Here is a 16,852-nt window from a genome sequence, read left to right as displayed (position 1 = left end):
TCAATCTTGCAACAGGAGCAAAAAAAAGAACACCCCAAGAGATACGTCAAAAAAAAGTATAAATACTTTTAAAAGTCTATATTATTTTGTCAAAATTGGTAAGTGTGCCATTTTTAGGAATATTTCACAAATTTTAGCATTAATAAAAATTCCTTTTAAAGTGTGGGGAAGCATTTTCAATATAAGTGTACTTTATAAAATTCAGTTCAACTTGCTAATTGTTTATTAAACACTAAGTTTCAAAAGGTGATTTGTGCTTTTCATTTAGTGTGTTAGAATATTTTTGTCACATGGACTGTTTTTTCTAGAAGTGACTAAAAGAAATAAACATGTTCTATGTTGGACACACCTGTATTAAATATAGTAAATTTAGCACAGTACCTTTTATTGTATATCAACAGGGTAGTTAAGAGACAAATGAACATTTTTATGAATAAATTTTATACTGAAAATGTTTGTTCCAACATTCCTACCTTCCTGAGAGCCAGAGTGAATTCTGTGACTTCAGGGCACATATAAGATTAATGCAATGTGGCCAGGCTGTATTTTATTTATATATCAATCTCAAACTTACATAAAATTCTCAAAGGCAGAAGGCATCTAAAATTACATGGGAATGGGAAAAGAATATGAGTCCAAGAAAAAATTTCTCTGCCACTCTGTCTACATTTTATTTATTAGGCATAAAATTAGTTGTCAAGGTTTCCTACAGTTAGTCTTCCAATTTGCTTTAATTACAGTCTGAGGGAAGAAACCCTATAGGAATGGTGATTGAGAATTGACTGGGGAGGCAGTGATAAAAGTGACTGGGATATATGACTACACAAGGAAGGACCATAGAACTTAGAAATGAACCTAAGAGGAACAGCCTACCAAAATAGTATACTGAAGCCATTAATGAAATGGCAAAATAGTACACTGAAGTTAGTTAATGAAACATCGAAGTCTCACCTGTTTTGATGTATATTAGAAGCATGCTTCATTCAACTTCACTGAGGTAATTTGCACTTACTCTGCTATGTCAGTTTCTAAAAATACAGAAGTATGTGATGCCTTCTTTTTCATACATGTGCATACATACATATATGTATATATGTACATATTTGTTTATATGTGTGTATACATGTATATATGGAATGTATAGATGTATAAAACATATGTATATCAAATGTTTATATATGGATGTTTATATATATGTAAACAGTATATATATATGTTTATCTTAGGGTATATATATATACATATATATATATATATAATATTTAAGATGCCATGTTGCAATGTAACAGATAAAGACACCGCCTACAATGCCAGCATCCCTGCTGCGTTGGCTCTGGTTTGTGTCCTGACTGTTCCACTTTTAGTCCAGCTCCCTGCTCATGACCGGGGAAAGCAGCAGAGGATGGTCCACATGCTTGGGCCCCATCATACATGTGGGAGATGGCTTTGGTTGTCTCATCCCTAGCCACTGGGCCACTGGAAAGTGGAACAGTCTTGAAAAGACCTCTCTCCATCTATTTCTCTTTGTAATCCTGACTTTCAAATAAATATATAAACTTTAAAAAATGATTCTAGAACTACTAAGCAGTCATTTTGAAAATCCACTTACTTTTAAAAATGGCCTTTTGTTAAATCACAGAGAACTGTATTTAGCAGATATTTTATTCATGTAATTAACAAATTAATGTGAAATTATACAGCAAACCCCCGAAAGAGGGGCAAAAATAATGAAAAGGCTCTCTCCTCTCCATCTTAGTATGACTGAAGTTGTGTGTTGAGGTGAGAAGAAGTGAGGTGAAAGTGATGGGGAGATGAGCAGAAAGATTTGTTGGCTCAAAAACAAATGAGAACACATGGCACTGTTAAAGAACCACCAGATTGCTTTCAAACCATTTATAGACTATTGTCTCAACATTAATTTATTTCCAGGAGATAATTTTTGAATATTAGAAGAGTTAAAAAGTCAGCAAAGACCCAATGTTGCTTTATTCATTATTTATGGAGAAGGAAATGAAGGTGGAAAGTAGGCACAAATTAGAATCCCTTCACTGGACTCTATGCTTGATATATGCTTGCAATGAAAGAATCTTGACTGAATTTAAACTGCAATACTGCAACAAGGTGGAGGAATCCACCATGGGGGGAGGGCACGGGGAGGGGTTGGGGGAATCCCAGAGCCTATGAAACTGTATCACATAATGCAATGTAATTAATAAAAGTAGTAATAATGAGAAAAGAATCCCCTCACTGTTCTGCGAGTAACCTCCAGTGCTGTGATTTTACATGGCCTGAAAATGGAGATGAAGATGGGATGTTGTGCGGTTGTCCTTGGACATCTGGAGTTAAAATCACCGCATGGGCATTTTATTCAAGTTGCAGTTACTATGATGGACTTCAGAAGATAAACAAATAGATGTGAATGGGAAAAAGATCTTTAATTAAGCCATGTCTTCTGAAGTTGATTTCTTTTTAAGCTATAATCTTGACATGGAGCAATTTTCATAACCTTCTTCATAATCTGTTTAGGCTATGTCTTTGAAAAACTAGGATAGTTTACATACCTTAATATTTCCAGCTGCTGGTGATCCCTATAGACGAGTGCTGTTTTTCTGTGATCATTTTACCAAAAAGGGAGTAAGTGGTTAACCAGATTACTACATTGGTTCAGTCTTGCATATACTTGTGCTGTCTTGGGTTTTTGTTGTTGCTGTTCTGATTTGTTTCGTTTTGTTTGGAGGAGTGGTGTTTATGTGTTTTTTGCTTTTGTTTTTGTTTTGCATTACATAAAATTTCAGCATATTAAAGTTTGTGACACAGAACTAATGCTGTTCCCAGATGGCTTCTTGTGGGCATTGCCTGCTTGGTTCATGTTCTAATACCAGCTCTGTATTGATCTGAGGAAAGCAGAAATAGACTAATCATATCCCTATATGTGGGCCATAGTGTTGGGCAGCAGAGGCTCCTAATTTGAACCAAGGAAATTGTATCTCACAATATCAGTTGCTTTCAATCCATTGCTACTCTTTCTTCTTCAGAACCTTTTGGATTGTAGTTGAAAACTAATTCAACACTTAGTACCAAGGAATGCTGTCATTATGCACTTTAAAATAGCAAATTTCATTGAGCAGTAATATGCTATGACTCAAATCTTTGAAAGAAAACGTTTCTGGTTTGAAGCCTGCCATTCTATTTGATTATTGCAGAAGTTCCCAGCAAGCATATTCATCCAGATTTAATTATTGAAATAAGAATGTATCTTTGAAAATTTCCACTTTATAATGAATGCCTAGAAGTAATTCAGAATTGCTTTTTCCATCATTCTATGTGGAAAATCAGACTTTCATATGAAATATGTTTTCAAACGTTTTAGGAAAATGAGCATCACTGAACGGATAATAATTTCAGAATGCTATGGCAAACAAACCAGGCAGAGGTGAAGGTCCAATGGGTAGAAACATATTGAGGTTGTAAGCAATGGCCATTTATGTATGCCTGCCAAATGGAAGCTTAAATGAGGGCAGTGTCCTCATCTGTTTTGCTCAACACCCTCAGAACATAGCATACTGCCCGCCACGTATGGGGGGGGGGGGAGATTGTTCCATAAAAAGCCATAGAATAAATTCCTGTATGAATGAGTCAATTATACTTTATTTACATCTACATACACATTTGGTAATACTAACAACAGAATACTTTGAAGATTTCTTCTTTTGGTTTGACTTTCACTACATACAAAGGCTCTTCAAAAACTTCCAGAAAATTAAAACCTATGCATGAATTTCATAACTTTTTTGCACCAAAACCCAATTTGTTTCAATTCCATAATAGCAAAATATTTTTGTAAAATTATTCAAATTTTACAACAAAGAATAACCAGTTAAATATGACCCTTTCACGTGTTTTCCTTCATTGTCAGGGATATTGCAATAGGGGCTAGAAGCCTTCTGTCATAACCAGATGAAACAAACTCTTGAATAACTAAAATCTTACTTTCAAAATCTACTGTGCATAATTTCTGCAGAGACTTTACAGAAATGGACTCATAAAAGTAAAACCTTCAAATATCATGACATTTATAAGCTTATTTGGAAATCTAGAAAATTGAGTGTTTGTTGAATATTAAATAGTTCTGCACTCTTAAGTTCTTTAAAAGAAAATCACTTCAATTAATAAAAATTCATGGAGATGGATACTAGAATAAACCCACATATAGAATTCACAATGAAATGGAAAGAGCTGAGTTTAAAAGAAGTAAATGTGTTTTTTTTTTTTTCCTTACTATTTATCACCATTGTAGCTTTACCTATGAAGTATGTTTGGATAGTTTCACTAAATATCAACCATTTTATTATGAGGAACCGGTTTTTTATATGCAAAAAACACTTTGGGGGTAGGTGTTTAGGCACAGACTTTGCTTGGAACTATAGCCTCCCCACCACAGTGCAGTGTGCCTTTCGGTATGCTCCCTCGTCCTCAGGTCCAGCTTCCTGCTAATGTGTTTGGGAAGCCATGGACGACAGCTCATGGACTCAGAGTCCTGCTTACCACATGGGAAACCCAAATGAAATTCCTGGCTCCTAACTTGGTGGACTCAGGGTCTTGCTTGCCACATGGGAAACCCAAATGAAATTCCTGGCTCCTAACTTGGTCTAAGACCAGTCCGCAACATTGCAGACATTTAGAAACTGGACCAGTGAATGAAATATTTCTCTCTCCTATCACTTTATCTTCAAATAACTAAATAATTAAAACTAAAAAATTATAATAGTCTTACCATGGTATGTTAATTACATCATCATTATTTAGTTTGTCAGAGTTAAAAGAAATGATGTAATTCTTGTAGCTTTCATACAGGTAAATATTTACTGTTCCTCACATTAATATTTCTCAAAAAAGGGGGAAAGGAATAAGAAAGTCAGACAGTAATCCTACTCCTTCACAATTTAATCACCACTGATAGATACAACATAGAACTCTTGTTTTGGCTGTCACCTGTCTTTGGACCCACATCCACTGAGTGTAAAAACAATTGGCAAATTAAATATATTTTTAGCTTGGTTGGACAAATCAGTTTAGAAAAATGTGCTCTCTCAATAAAAAAGTTTATGTGCAAATGCACTGAGACTTTTGTTTTCTGGATTCACGTATCTTGATGTCCATGTATGCACCCAAATGCCATTCAAAAACCCACATTACAGCTTCTAAATATGCTGTTTTAAAATAGTGGACTAAAAATTTAATTTCATAAATGAGGCCTGCATGAAGTTACTTCAATGACCTACTTTTATAAATTACTGTTCATCAAAATGAATCTTCAAACAACCTTTGCTATACCAGCAGGAAGGAAGAGTGGGTTGTGAAAATCTTAAAAAGCAAAACCACATATTTTTTGTCTAGAACATGTAAATGTGACCACTGAAAGGGACAAAGAAGAGAAGCATGTAGCTGGCACACAAACTTACTTCATGGAAAGAAAAAAATCTTGCACCAAAGCAAGGGTCTAGTGAGTCATAACCTCCGGTACTTCTTGAAAATGATGTGGATTTCCTGAGATAGAGGTGAGAGAGAAGGTAAACTGTCAGCTGCCATTCTCCAGTCTCAAAGCTCCCTTGAAATACCATGGTCCCATTTCAGCCATCTGCAGAGTCAATCACCAAACCATGTATGAAGGCAATATTGTGTTTTAATTTACCTGAATCTGTCCTAGTTGACTTCCAAAGATTCCATCAAGTTGAACAATTTCTACATGGAAAAGCAAAAAAAGAAAAAACTCATTGTAGGGAAGGTCTGTTTTATGTAAAGGCCTGAAGTTGATGGGGCTGATGCTATGGCATAACGGGTAAAGCTGCTACCTGAGAACCTGGCACCCCATTTGGGTGCCATTCATAAGTTCCTGCTGCTCCAATTCTGTTCCCAAACCTGCTAATGCACCTGAGGAATCAGTGGAAGATGGCACAAATCTTTGGGATTCTGCACCTATGTGGAAGACCAAGAAGAACCTCATGGCTCCTTGCTTCAATTCAGCTGAGCCCCAACCATTCTGGCCATCTGTGGAGTGAACCAGCAGATGGAAAATCTCTCTGTATCACTTACGCTCTCTATTCTTTTCAAATAAATCTTAAACAACAATAATAACAACCTTAAGTGTATTCTCACAAAGCTGTAAATTAAGCAAAGAGGAATCCTACCTTTAGTTAAAAATACACATTGATAATCTGATTTGAAAAGTGTTCTTTCCTTCTGTTGTTCCTTCTGAACAAGGGATTCTAGAAAGGGGTGATCATTAGCAACAGCACTGCAACAGATGTCTAGATATAACTTCTCTAGGGGGTCAAAGAATAGACAACAATTCCAAAAGTATACCATGGTGTTTTCATTTTAATAATAACTGCAATAAAAGCCTGTTAATTTTTCACATGTACTGTCTTCAGTGTGTAATAACTGTAATTTAAGCATTGCTAGGAATACAAAAATTTCTGACATAATCATGAGCCACAACCCTATATGTATTAATACTACCATTTAGCTATTCTAAGAATATTATGCCCATGAGTTAGTCTGACTTTGTAAAACCCATGCACCTTGGCTTACATGCAGATAAACTATGCATTAAAGCAGATAATAATGGTACTCAGATGCAGGGTGTTATATATCAGGCACACAAGATTGGTGTAACCAGCACAATTGCTGACTTCTATCTGGGGAGTACTATTGTATGCATTGTGCAATAAACATTATACAGCACAAATAAATGAGGCAAAATAGCTGGGAAAATACGTGCATGGAAAGAGCTGAGAAAGGAGTATAAAATATCTTTAAGAACATTAACATAAATGATGCGTTGCACTTTTCCAGTTTTCTTCTGACAAATTGTCTGTATAGCAATGTTTTCATTGTACACTATCATTTAGAGACATACTACACAAACCATATACCTGTAAAAGCCTATAGTTTCTTTTGGCAGGATTGTGGCTGTTATTCAGTATGTGTCAGGTATGCTAGTTGGGTGGTGGATTTATTGCATATACAGTAACTGGGTTTCTAACCACCCTCCTTTAGAAAAACAAAATGAAATATAATGCAATGTGAAACACAGGAGCACACATTCTGTTGAGACAGAGAGCAGAGCTTTCTGAAACACCTCCCCATTGTATCAGCATTGTTTCTTAAAAACAGCTTTGATTATTACATCATTGTGTGTGTGTGTGCTCACTGTGCCTGAGTTAATTCTTCTCCATTTTCTGTGGTTTTTCTTAAAACAAAAATGTTGAACCTTTGTCTTTTCTGGTGGTGATTTTTTGGCATCTTCAGGTTTCATAATGTGCTCAGTATATCTAAGACTTACTGTAGTGTTTGCATTGTTTGATTTTTTTCCTTTTGTTTTCCCTGTTTGCTTTTTCCTTGATATTGGTGAACTCATTTGTTTTTGTTCTCTCAAGCATGCATTCTGAATGGCCAGCCCCCCTCCTTAATTATGGAGGGAGAGGGGTTAATAGCTATTAGTAGATATGCAGCTATTAGTAGAATCTAGCTTTTAAAATTTGTTTTCCCTTCCCTAATTTATAAATATTTTAATCAATAATGTATCTATTATTTCCCAAGTGAGCCCTAAGGGGGATGTTTGATGGCCTCACACAAGCCATTCCAGAAGAACAGCCACTCTCAACAGCTGACACCAGTGAGCCTAGCTAGTTTTCCCTCTCTGGAGCCCCTGTATTTTTAAGTTAGCCAGCAATGGCATGCTCACTCCATCACTGAACCAATGAAATTGATGTGTTGTGCAAGTTCCCTGACTCCATTTTGCTGAACTTGCATTGTATCACCCATTGCATATTCAGTCGGAAGCTAGCCTGGAACAAAAAGCCAGTCATCAGAGAAAAACACTGTCCGTCCTCATCTTTGTAATTGCACTCTATCAGCATCAGCCCTGCATCAATAATTAGACAGGGGTCCAATAATTATGTTGGCAGTGAAACAACATAGTTAAAACTTCAGTGATCTCCATGAAGTGATTATCCAAAGCTTGGAACCCAGTGTTGAAGATTGGTGCTCCCCCTGCCTTCCTCATAGTGTCACAGATGATGGGGACCCAGTGCCCTTCTTCTTATTTGGAATATACCCTCTAGTTGTTGCCTGTCCCACCAACTACAGAACTACACCTGCTTTCATATGTGACATACTTGCTTTTAAAAATCTAATTAAAACTTTCTTTTTGGTCCTTAGGTAGAAAGATGGCTCTGCTGAGATGAGCTCTTAATTAATGCACTGAGAGCCTGCGAGTCCCACCTCTCAACAGGAATGATTGACGTCCAAGGATACATAAATTACACTAATTGAGCTCTGCCTCCATGTAGGCTTTCTACAGCCAACTCATCAGAGAAGCTAGGTGAGTAGACCAGCATAAAAAAGTTATCTCAATATGTTCTATGCTATCCCAAAGGGGGAAGAGTGACTTTCCAGACTGTTGCACATTTATTATCACAGAAGGCAGTTCCTTTCTGCAGTTTCAAGATGTAGGTTTTGTGTGGTAAGGTTTTTTTTTTAATTATAAAAATTAGCATTTTTAACATAGCCATTGAAATTTAAATAATCCCATTCTCTTCACAATTTTCAGGCAGCAAAACTTGCAAGCCAATTACAGTATATAAAAATCACTTGGCATCAATTGTTGATAATAAATCGTGTTGCATAGCAACCAACACATATGTTATGGAGGGATTGTTTGAAATCAAATCCAATCTTGGTCTCTGAGTTTGGTTGTTAGAAATTTACTTAGTTATAAACACACCTAAGTCTCAGGACCAATTAGAGCATACTGAAATACTTCTATTTTGCTTATTTCATTCTGAAAAATACTTATGATATTTTCAAGCTCCTCCTTTCTTGAAATCTGATATGCTGTCTGGCGTAATCTAGGCAACCTAGTACTTTAAAGTAAAATTCAAGGCACAGTTATTTTAAAAAAAAATTAATACATTTTTGCTATGTTAGATGCCCCTTTATTTATTAAATTTTAATGGTAGTTTATTTTGAATGCCTTAATAACTATGAAACCCACTATCTCAGTTGTTTTCAGGAGGAATGTGAGAATTTAAGTATATTTAATTGTGTATTTTAAGATAACACTGAAATACAAATATTATTCAGTTGCAATGTAAGTCGAATTTAATTTTGCTTTATGAACTGTTCAGGAAGAAAAGGATAGGACTAACTATAAAGAAACCTATGCTAAGAAACTATAAGCAAAATTTGATACATGAAAATGAATAGAAGCAGAAGAGGCAAGTTGAAAGGAAAATGTATTAAGCAGAAAATATTGCTGTACTAAAGACTACTTTGGACATAATAAAATATGTGATCAAGTTTACACATGTCAAAACCAGCAGTAAACAGAGAAAAGGGCGTTAGAAGGGACGAAGACTAGAGGCAGACAATACTTAGGGGGACCACCATGCACAAGTTACAAAAGCCAGGAGCAGTTCTTTTGTGACTTTGGATTTCTTGGAACAGCCAGGAAAGCATGTTGCTTCCACACTTCTCTCTTTTCAATCCACTGCACTTTTTTGAAACCTACTGTTTCAATTGGGAAAAATGTGGAGCCCCACTTAAAAAGAAAATCATAAGATGGCTACATTTCTATCAGAATTGCTTTATTATTATCTGTGAGGAAGCTTGAGTAGAGAAAAACTGAGAGATATCAGAAAATCCTGGGCTTATAATCTCATAAAAGGTAAAAAATCAAGACTATCTTGCCATGGCTGAAATGGAATAACAACAGAACAGTTTCTTACCTGTAATATATTTTTATAATGTGTTGGTTAATAGTATCCCAATGTGATGTATAAAGATTATAGACATATAAATAATACATAACATGTATGTTTAAAAATAATTTAGGCATAATGCGCAGTTAGTGTTTACTTTTATTTCTTTAATAGTGTGTTAATACCACATTCCCTCATCATACGTTATATGCTAAGCAAGGTATTTCATGTAAGATAGCTTTCTATGAAATTATATTTGAAGTGACCTAAATCTATTCACATCTCTTGAGATTTATGTGTTTAATAATTATGAAAATGCAGTATCACTGTATGCTTCGTTAGTCTCATATCTGTAGAAATATTTATTAGTAGAAAAAATAACCATACGTTCTAAATGTTGGCAGATAATTCTACTTGAATTCACCAGTTTTTAATGCACTTTCACAATGCTGCACTCAGTGCACTTCAATAATACTACATTGGTCATACCTTTGGATACAAGCTAGATAATTGCACCTTAATTAATATAACTTTTTTCTTCATATGTCGTATGCGGTCATTAAAGTGCTGATGCCTGACAGAAAGCCATAAGTCATTTCAAAATGGGGTTCAGTCAGCACTGTGATGGGTGAGCCACCCTGCCTTGAATGGAACCATTAACATAATAGCCTATCACTCAAGCTAATAAAATCCATGCTGCCGTCTATTTCTGAATGTGGACAATCAGACCCAAGCTTCCAGTTGCGACATTCCATCACGAATATGCTGTTGTTTGTTGGATGCTTGAACAGATATAACAAGACACATTGATCACACTCTAGCTATACTTTGTAGAAGAAAACCTCAATAAACTCTTCTGTGATCTTCCTAACAGGGCACTTATGTATTTACGGCTTTGATCATTTGTTAGGCATCTTATATTATTTCTTCATTTAGAATTCATATAATTCTTCAGATGTGGGACTATTCAGTTAGCTGGGCAATTTGTTACTTGACTACTGTTTGATCTCTGGGTTAATTACTTGTGTGTAAATTTAATGGGAGCTTTAAGGAATGTATAAATTTATTTAAAACTATAGTTTTGGCCTTTTTTATAAAACAGAAATATAATGGAAAAAAATTTTCAAATAATGTCTGATTATATTCCTACCTATTTATTTTATGTTGTGATGATTTTCACTTAGGAAAATAATAACTAGGGAAACAAAAACATAAAAAATTGCAACAGTCCTTCTCTTCTCTCTTAACTATTAGTTATACTTTCTTAATGTTTCTTTCATAGAAATGTATGCCCCTTTAAATATCTAAAGATATTCACTCAGAAAATATTTAGTTTATGTATGTATATATGTGTGTATGTATGTGTATACACCAGATAATATTCTGGCATAAAGATGAAAGCATAAAGTAAAATTTAAAACAAATCTTCCTCGCCCTCATGGGGTTCATATTCTTACAAAAAAACAGAATATTAAAAATAATATTCATATGTTTGTTCGTGTGTGAAAGAAAAGGAATGGAGGTAAAAACTATGAAGAAAAATCAAAGGGGGGGGGGGTGTATAATGGACAGGGACAAAGCTAGAAGTCCTTTTGTAAGTAAGGAAGGCCTAACTGCAGAAATGATGTTGGAACAAAGACCTGAGCCCTGCAAATAACTGGGGCAAGAGGTCACATGTGGACATTTCTGAGGAAAGATACAGTCGGTGACAGCTGGTTGAGCGCGGGGAAGAGCAATAGTCTAATTGAGACACAAGAGGCAATAGTGTGGACAGGAGACACAGATGGGAGAGTCCCACAAACAAGCTTCTAGGTTGCTAAGAAATTGGAATTTTTAGAGATTGGAGATGGTAAAGGACTTATTTCCTGGATACAAGATATTGGAAGTTTTGAGGACAGAGATATGATTTTTTTAAAAGATTTATTTTATTTTACATTGGAAACTCAGCTATAAAGAGAGAAGGGGAGACAGAAAAAGATCCTCTGTCCGATGACTCACTCCCCAAGTGGCTGCAATTGCTAGAGCTGCGCCAATCAGAATCCAGGAGCCATGAGCTTCTTCTGGGTCTTCCAAACCAGTGCAGGGTCCAAAGGCTTTGGGCCGTCCTCATCTGCTTTCTCAAGCCACAATCAGGGAGCTGAATGGGAAGTGGGCTACCTGGAGTAGAACCGGCACCCATATGCGATTCCAGTATGTGTGAGGCGAGGACTTTTAGCCAGCAGGCTACCAAGCTGGGCCCCAGATGTCACAATTTTAGAGGACCTCCCTAGCTGTCTTTTTGAGAACAGAGCAGAGAAATAACAGACATTAACGAAGAGAGTAATATGATAACATAAGAAAGTAATGATGATGACTTGGAACTGGATTCTAAAGAATGAAGTGTTAATATGTGGTTTTACATTCCAAATATATTATCAAGACAATATTGACAAAGCTTGGGATGAATTGAATATCAGATGAGATTCAGAATAGCCAGTCATGTTGTTGAGTTAAGGAAAAACAGTAGGAACACACTGGCTGGCTCATTTTGAACTTGTTATTTGAAGATATCCATTAGGTGTTTGCCTGAAAATGTCAGGTGAATAGCACATTATGGGGATCTGTTCTGTGTATCCTGTTTCAAGATGCAAACCTAGGCATTCTAAGCATGTTAAATCATGAGAGGAGTGGTTATAGGTGGAGAAGAAACCACGAACAAGGGACTGAGCAGGGGCAATCCATCTTGAAGAATTCCAGATTCTGGATGGTGGATTCTGGGAGGCAGGAAGAAAGCGAAAAAGGAGGAACCCATTTGTGAAGCCTTTCAACCGAAGAATGTGAAGACTGGATTGAATTGGTAGTGTTAATTCCTTGCTGGCTTGATGAGAAAACCAATCTAAAGAGGCAGATAGCAAAGAATAAAAGGAAAGAAATTGAGAGTAATCTGTAATGCCCCAATTTTTAGAATCTGGGCTAAAATAATGATGAATAAATGAGATAGTGGCTAGAGACAGAAGGTGGGAAATATCTTTTTGAAAATATGGCCAACTGGGCCCAGCTCGATAGCATAGTGGTTAAGGTCCTCGCCTTGAACATGCCAGGATCCCATATGGTCCCCAGTTCTAATGCCAGCGGCCCTGCTTCCCATCCAGCTCCCTGCCTGTGGCCTGGGACAGCAGTTGAGGACAGCCCAAATCCTTGGGACCCTGCACCCACGTAGGAGACCCAGAAGAGCTCCTGGCTCCTAGCTTTGGATTGACTCAGCTCCAGCCGTTGCACTCACTTGGGGAGTGAACCATCAGACGGAAGATTTTCCTCTTTGTTTTTCCTCCTCTATGTATATCCGCCTTTCCAATAAAAATAAATAAAAAGAAAACATGGCCAGTGAAGTTCATGGAGTTCAGGGAATCAATGATGGAAGAAAGGAAAAAGCAGGTAGTGTTCTTAGATACATGACATGATATCAGATCTAATGCAGCAGTGGAAAGATGAGCCATCTAGAAGAGCGTGGTAAGAATTAGCACACATATAGAAAACTGGGTAGCTGAGATAGAACTTACGAAGATTCTCATCTTCAACCTATTTTTAATTCAATGATCAACGTCATTGGCAGAGACAAGGAATTCTGGAGCAGAATTGAGGGGATTGAGGATTAAGTGTATGAAATAGTAACTGGGGGTAGAGTTTTAACAGAGCGAGGCAGTGAAGTGCTTATCTGGAAAGCACAGAGATGTGCAGGGAGGCTGGTGCTCCCAGGTTGTCAGGCAGTCCGGCCAGTCTGGCAGTAACTTCGTGGTTAGCATGTTGAACTATAGTAGCACAGATGTGGAATCGGGAGACAACTGAATTTATCGCTGATTGAATTTTGATGAAATTCACTTGGAAAAGTAAGTTGACAATGTATGCCAGATTGTGATTACAGTGTAGATAATGGGATTTAAATTTGGTAAGCAGATAATTGAGGAGGTGGGACAGCAAAGTGATTTTGAAATCTAGAGATTTTAGGTATATTTGTGAGTTGAGATTGAGTTTTCTAACATGCTGGAATGGTGGGAATAGGTGGGCAATAAAGAGGCTAATGCCAAACAGGCATTTGGTACAAGAATTAAGATAACACTGGTGATGCGTGCCTCTCCTCCTGGGCATGCTGGGCTGTTGGTCTCTGGTTCCACCCTCCCTCAGCTCCCATACCATATGGCATCCTGGTTCCCCTCTGCCTCTGACCGCTCCCAGCCTCTCCCCCTCATGGGTTCCATAGTGACCTTGCAGCCCTCAGGCTCCCCATAGCTGTGTATGTAGCAGAGTCTGAATAAAGCATTGTCTCACACACTGAAAAAAAAAAAAAAAGTACCGAGGTTTGAGTCCCAGATTGGCTTCTGATTTTCACATCCTGCTGATACACACCATAGCAAGCAGCAGATAATGGTCCAAATAATTAAGTATTTCCACCTACATGGGACAATTCAGTTGAGTTCCAGGTTCTTGGCTTCAGCCTGGTCTGTTTACAGGCATTTACATAGAGTGAATCTGTGATGGAAATTATCCATCTCTGTATGTCTCTCTCTTCCTTACCAATAAGTTGACAAATAATCTTTAAATTAAGAAAATTGAGAAGAAAAAATCTAGATCTATGACTAGGTAGTAAGTGGTCAAAAGTAAAGTATAGGAATTTTGTCACTAAGAATATCAACGTCAATATTCATGTCACTCAAAATTTTGACATGGATTATGTTTGGAAAGATTGATTGTAAATCAGAATAAACAATCGTGGAGGGCATGTGTGTTTAATCTGGGGAGAAAGTCTGTAAATGGCTACAAAGAATTGCTGTAGTGTGGTGTAAGCTAAGGATATGTGCTCAAAGACAGGGTGTTTGAGGAGGGAGAGGAGCCTGTGGGCTATAAATAGTAATAAGGAAAAGATGGAAAAATTGGAACAGTATTTCTTTGGGTATAAATTCCTAATTTCTAGCTGTACAAATACACACACACACCACTTTGGCTGTGATTGATCATTCTTAAAAATATTGATTACATATATACTTATCAACTATTTAATCCCTACTCCCTGACTGGTTTTCGTGTTGATTGGCCTTTTTTGGATGATATTGTATTAAAAGATATTTACACTTATTGTTTTGCATAGTACATTTTCCTTTTTACTTCTGATGTATTTTATGAACACAAAGATACTTGATTCCCTCTTTTAAACAGCTTACTTATGGCTATGCCAAAATTCCTTTAGTCGGGACTTTTGTTCATTGATACAATATTTTTTCATCTCTTTCTCTTTTTTTTTACTATAAAAAATGTTGTTACATATCTCTGTGTGTGTTTATATTTAAGGAATTTTTTTGGTATATTAATTACCATCAGTAAGTCAAAGAACATGTGCACTTAGGATTTTTATGTCAATGGACTATTTGCCTAGGAGTAAGATCATGCAAGTTTAATATGTCTACCCACAGTGAGTGAGGAAGCTATTGTCCTACTGTCCCCTTATCAGCACCAGTGATTAAGCACTATGATTGCATTTTGGCTAAAAGCAAATCTTTTCATCTCCTATTGGCATTGAAATTTTTTCCCTTTCTAGAAACATTCTTGCTAACTTTCTGCATTTGTTAAAATTAAGCCCGTCTTTTTGTTCTGAAACCATTATAGTTTCACATGCAGTTGTAAGAAATAATAAATGATAAATCCTGTGAGTCTTATGCCTGAGTGTTAATATGTTGCAAAACTTAGTATGCTTTACAACTAAGAGAAAAACACTGATGTCGATAAAATGGTTTTCCCAATTTTTGCCCATTTTTCTGATGTGCTGATCATCATTTCAGTGACCTTTTGAACATTAAGAAATCTTTTCAAACCCAATAAATATGTTTTTACTTTTGAGTTTTCATTTGTCTTTTAATTTTATTTATGACATTGCTGACCAATGTTTTTCACTTTTCTTATGATTCCTGAGCTTGTATTCTGCTTGAAAAAATTGCATGAACTTTGTCCAGAAATTTACTTTCTGCAACATGTAAGACTGCATTTTTCTCATTAAAACTTACATTCATTTGGGATTTACTTTTTTTTTTCTTTTTTTTTATTGTTAATTATTTTGCATTATGTGACAGTTTCATAGGCTCTGGGAATCCCCCCCTCCCTCTCCCTCCCCTCCCCCCAGTGGATTCCTCCACCTTGATGCAGTATTACAGTTCAAATTCAATCAAGATTCTTTCATTGCAAACATATACCAAGCATAGAGTCCAGCTACTTATTGTCCAGATGGGTTGAATAGTTTCTTGGGGAGACCTTTTCTGGTCTGAAGTTTGAGCTGGCAGAATATCATCACAGTCAATTAAGAGTCCCAATATAACATCAACAGCAATTTGCAATGTTATGGAATTGACATGGTTTTGAGTAATCAGTGTATTAAAAAGAAAAAAAAAAAAAAAAAAAAAAAAAAAAGGAAAACAAGTCCTAGCCACAACCTATGATTAGCTCATTGACATTTCAATTTTAGTTCATATACAGGACTGGCTGCTCTATACCTTAAAATGGCCATAAGGCACCATTCAGCTGTTTCGTGTCCATTTCATCTTAGTATTTAGCCAGTTGTTGTGTTGAAGTAAAATTTTGCTGATCTTGGCAGATTTTAGGATAATCCAGACTGGCTTGTAACTCTAACACGATATATGTCAACATTTTAGGTGCAGAACATTTTTTTTTTGGGGGGGGGGTGTGCAGGAAAATCCTGGTGAGGAGTAACTAATCTTTGTGACCCACCCAGCGAGGCATGAGCCAATCCATGCCAGCTCTTTCCTGTCAGATTTCAAGTTCTACTTTCTGTTGTTTATTTATTTTAGGTTTGGTTTTTTTTTTTTTTTTTTTTTTTTTTTTTTTTTTTTTTTTTTTTTTTTTTAGTTTGTATGATTGTTTGTTTGCTGTGAGGGGTTTTCGAAGCGATCCCGATGGTCATTGCGAGGGAGGGGGGGTCCAGAGGTGGAGCCAGGCTCGGACCAGAGAAAGCTCTCCTCCCTGGTCCCGAAGGACGTTTATTGTTCTTCTGTTTCTGCAGACCACTCAGGGCTTCTGGTTGTCTTTCCGATGACGTTGGTTTCTGC

General features: G+C 36.5%; 1 long non-coding RNA gene across 1 annotated transcript in view; it reads left to right on the top strand.

The window, feature by feature from the left end:
- Positions 1-16,852, top strand: part of LOC131481436 (uncharacterized) — a 366,383-nt gene that overhangs the window by 40,320 nt on the left and 309,211 nt on the right. The window contains exon 2 of the long non-coding RNA XR_009246331.1: positions 8,224-8,386. This is a non-coding gene — a long non-coding RNA (uncharacterized LOC131481436). The remainder of the gene's footprint in view (positions 1-8,223; positions 8,387-16,852) is intronic.

The sequence above is a fragment of the Ochotona princeps genome, chromosome 11 (assembly GCF_030435755.1).
Source record: "Ochotona princeps isolate mOchPri1 chromosome 11, mOchPri1.hap1, whole genome shotgun sequence".
Lineage (NCBI taxonomy): Eukaryota > Metazoa > Chordata > Mammalia > Lagomorpha > Ochotonidae > Ochotona > Ochotona princeps.
Note: the sequence above shows the minus strand (reverse complement) of the source record. Positions and strands in the feature narration are given on the sequence as shown.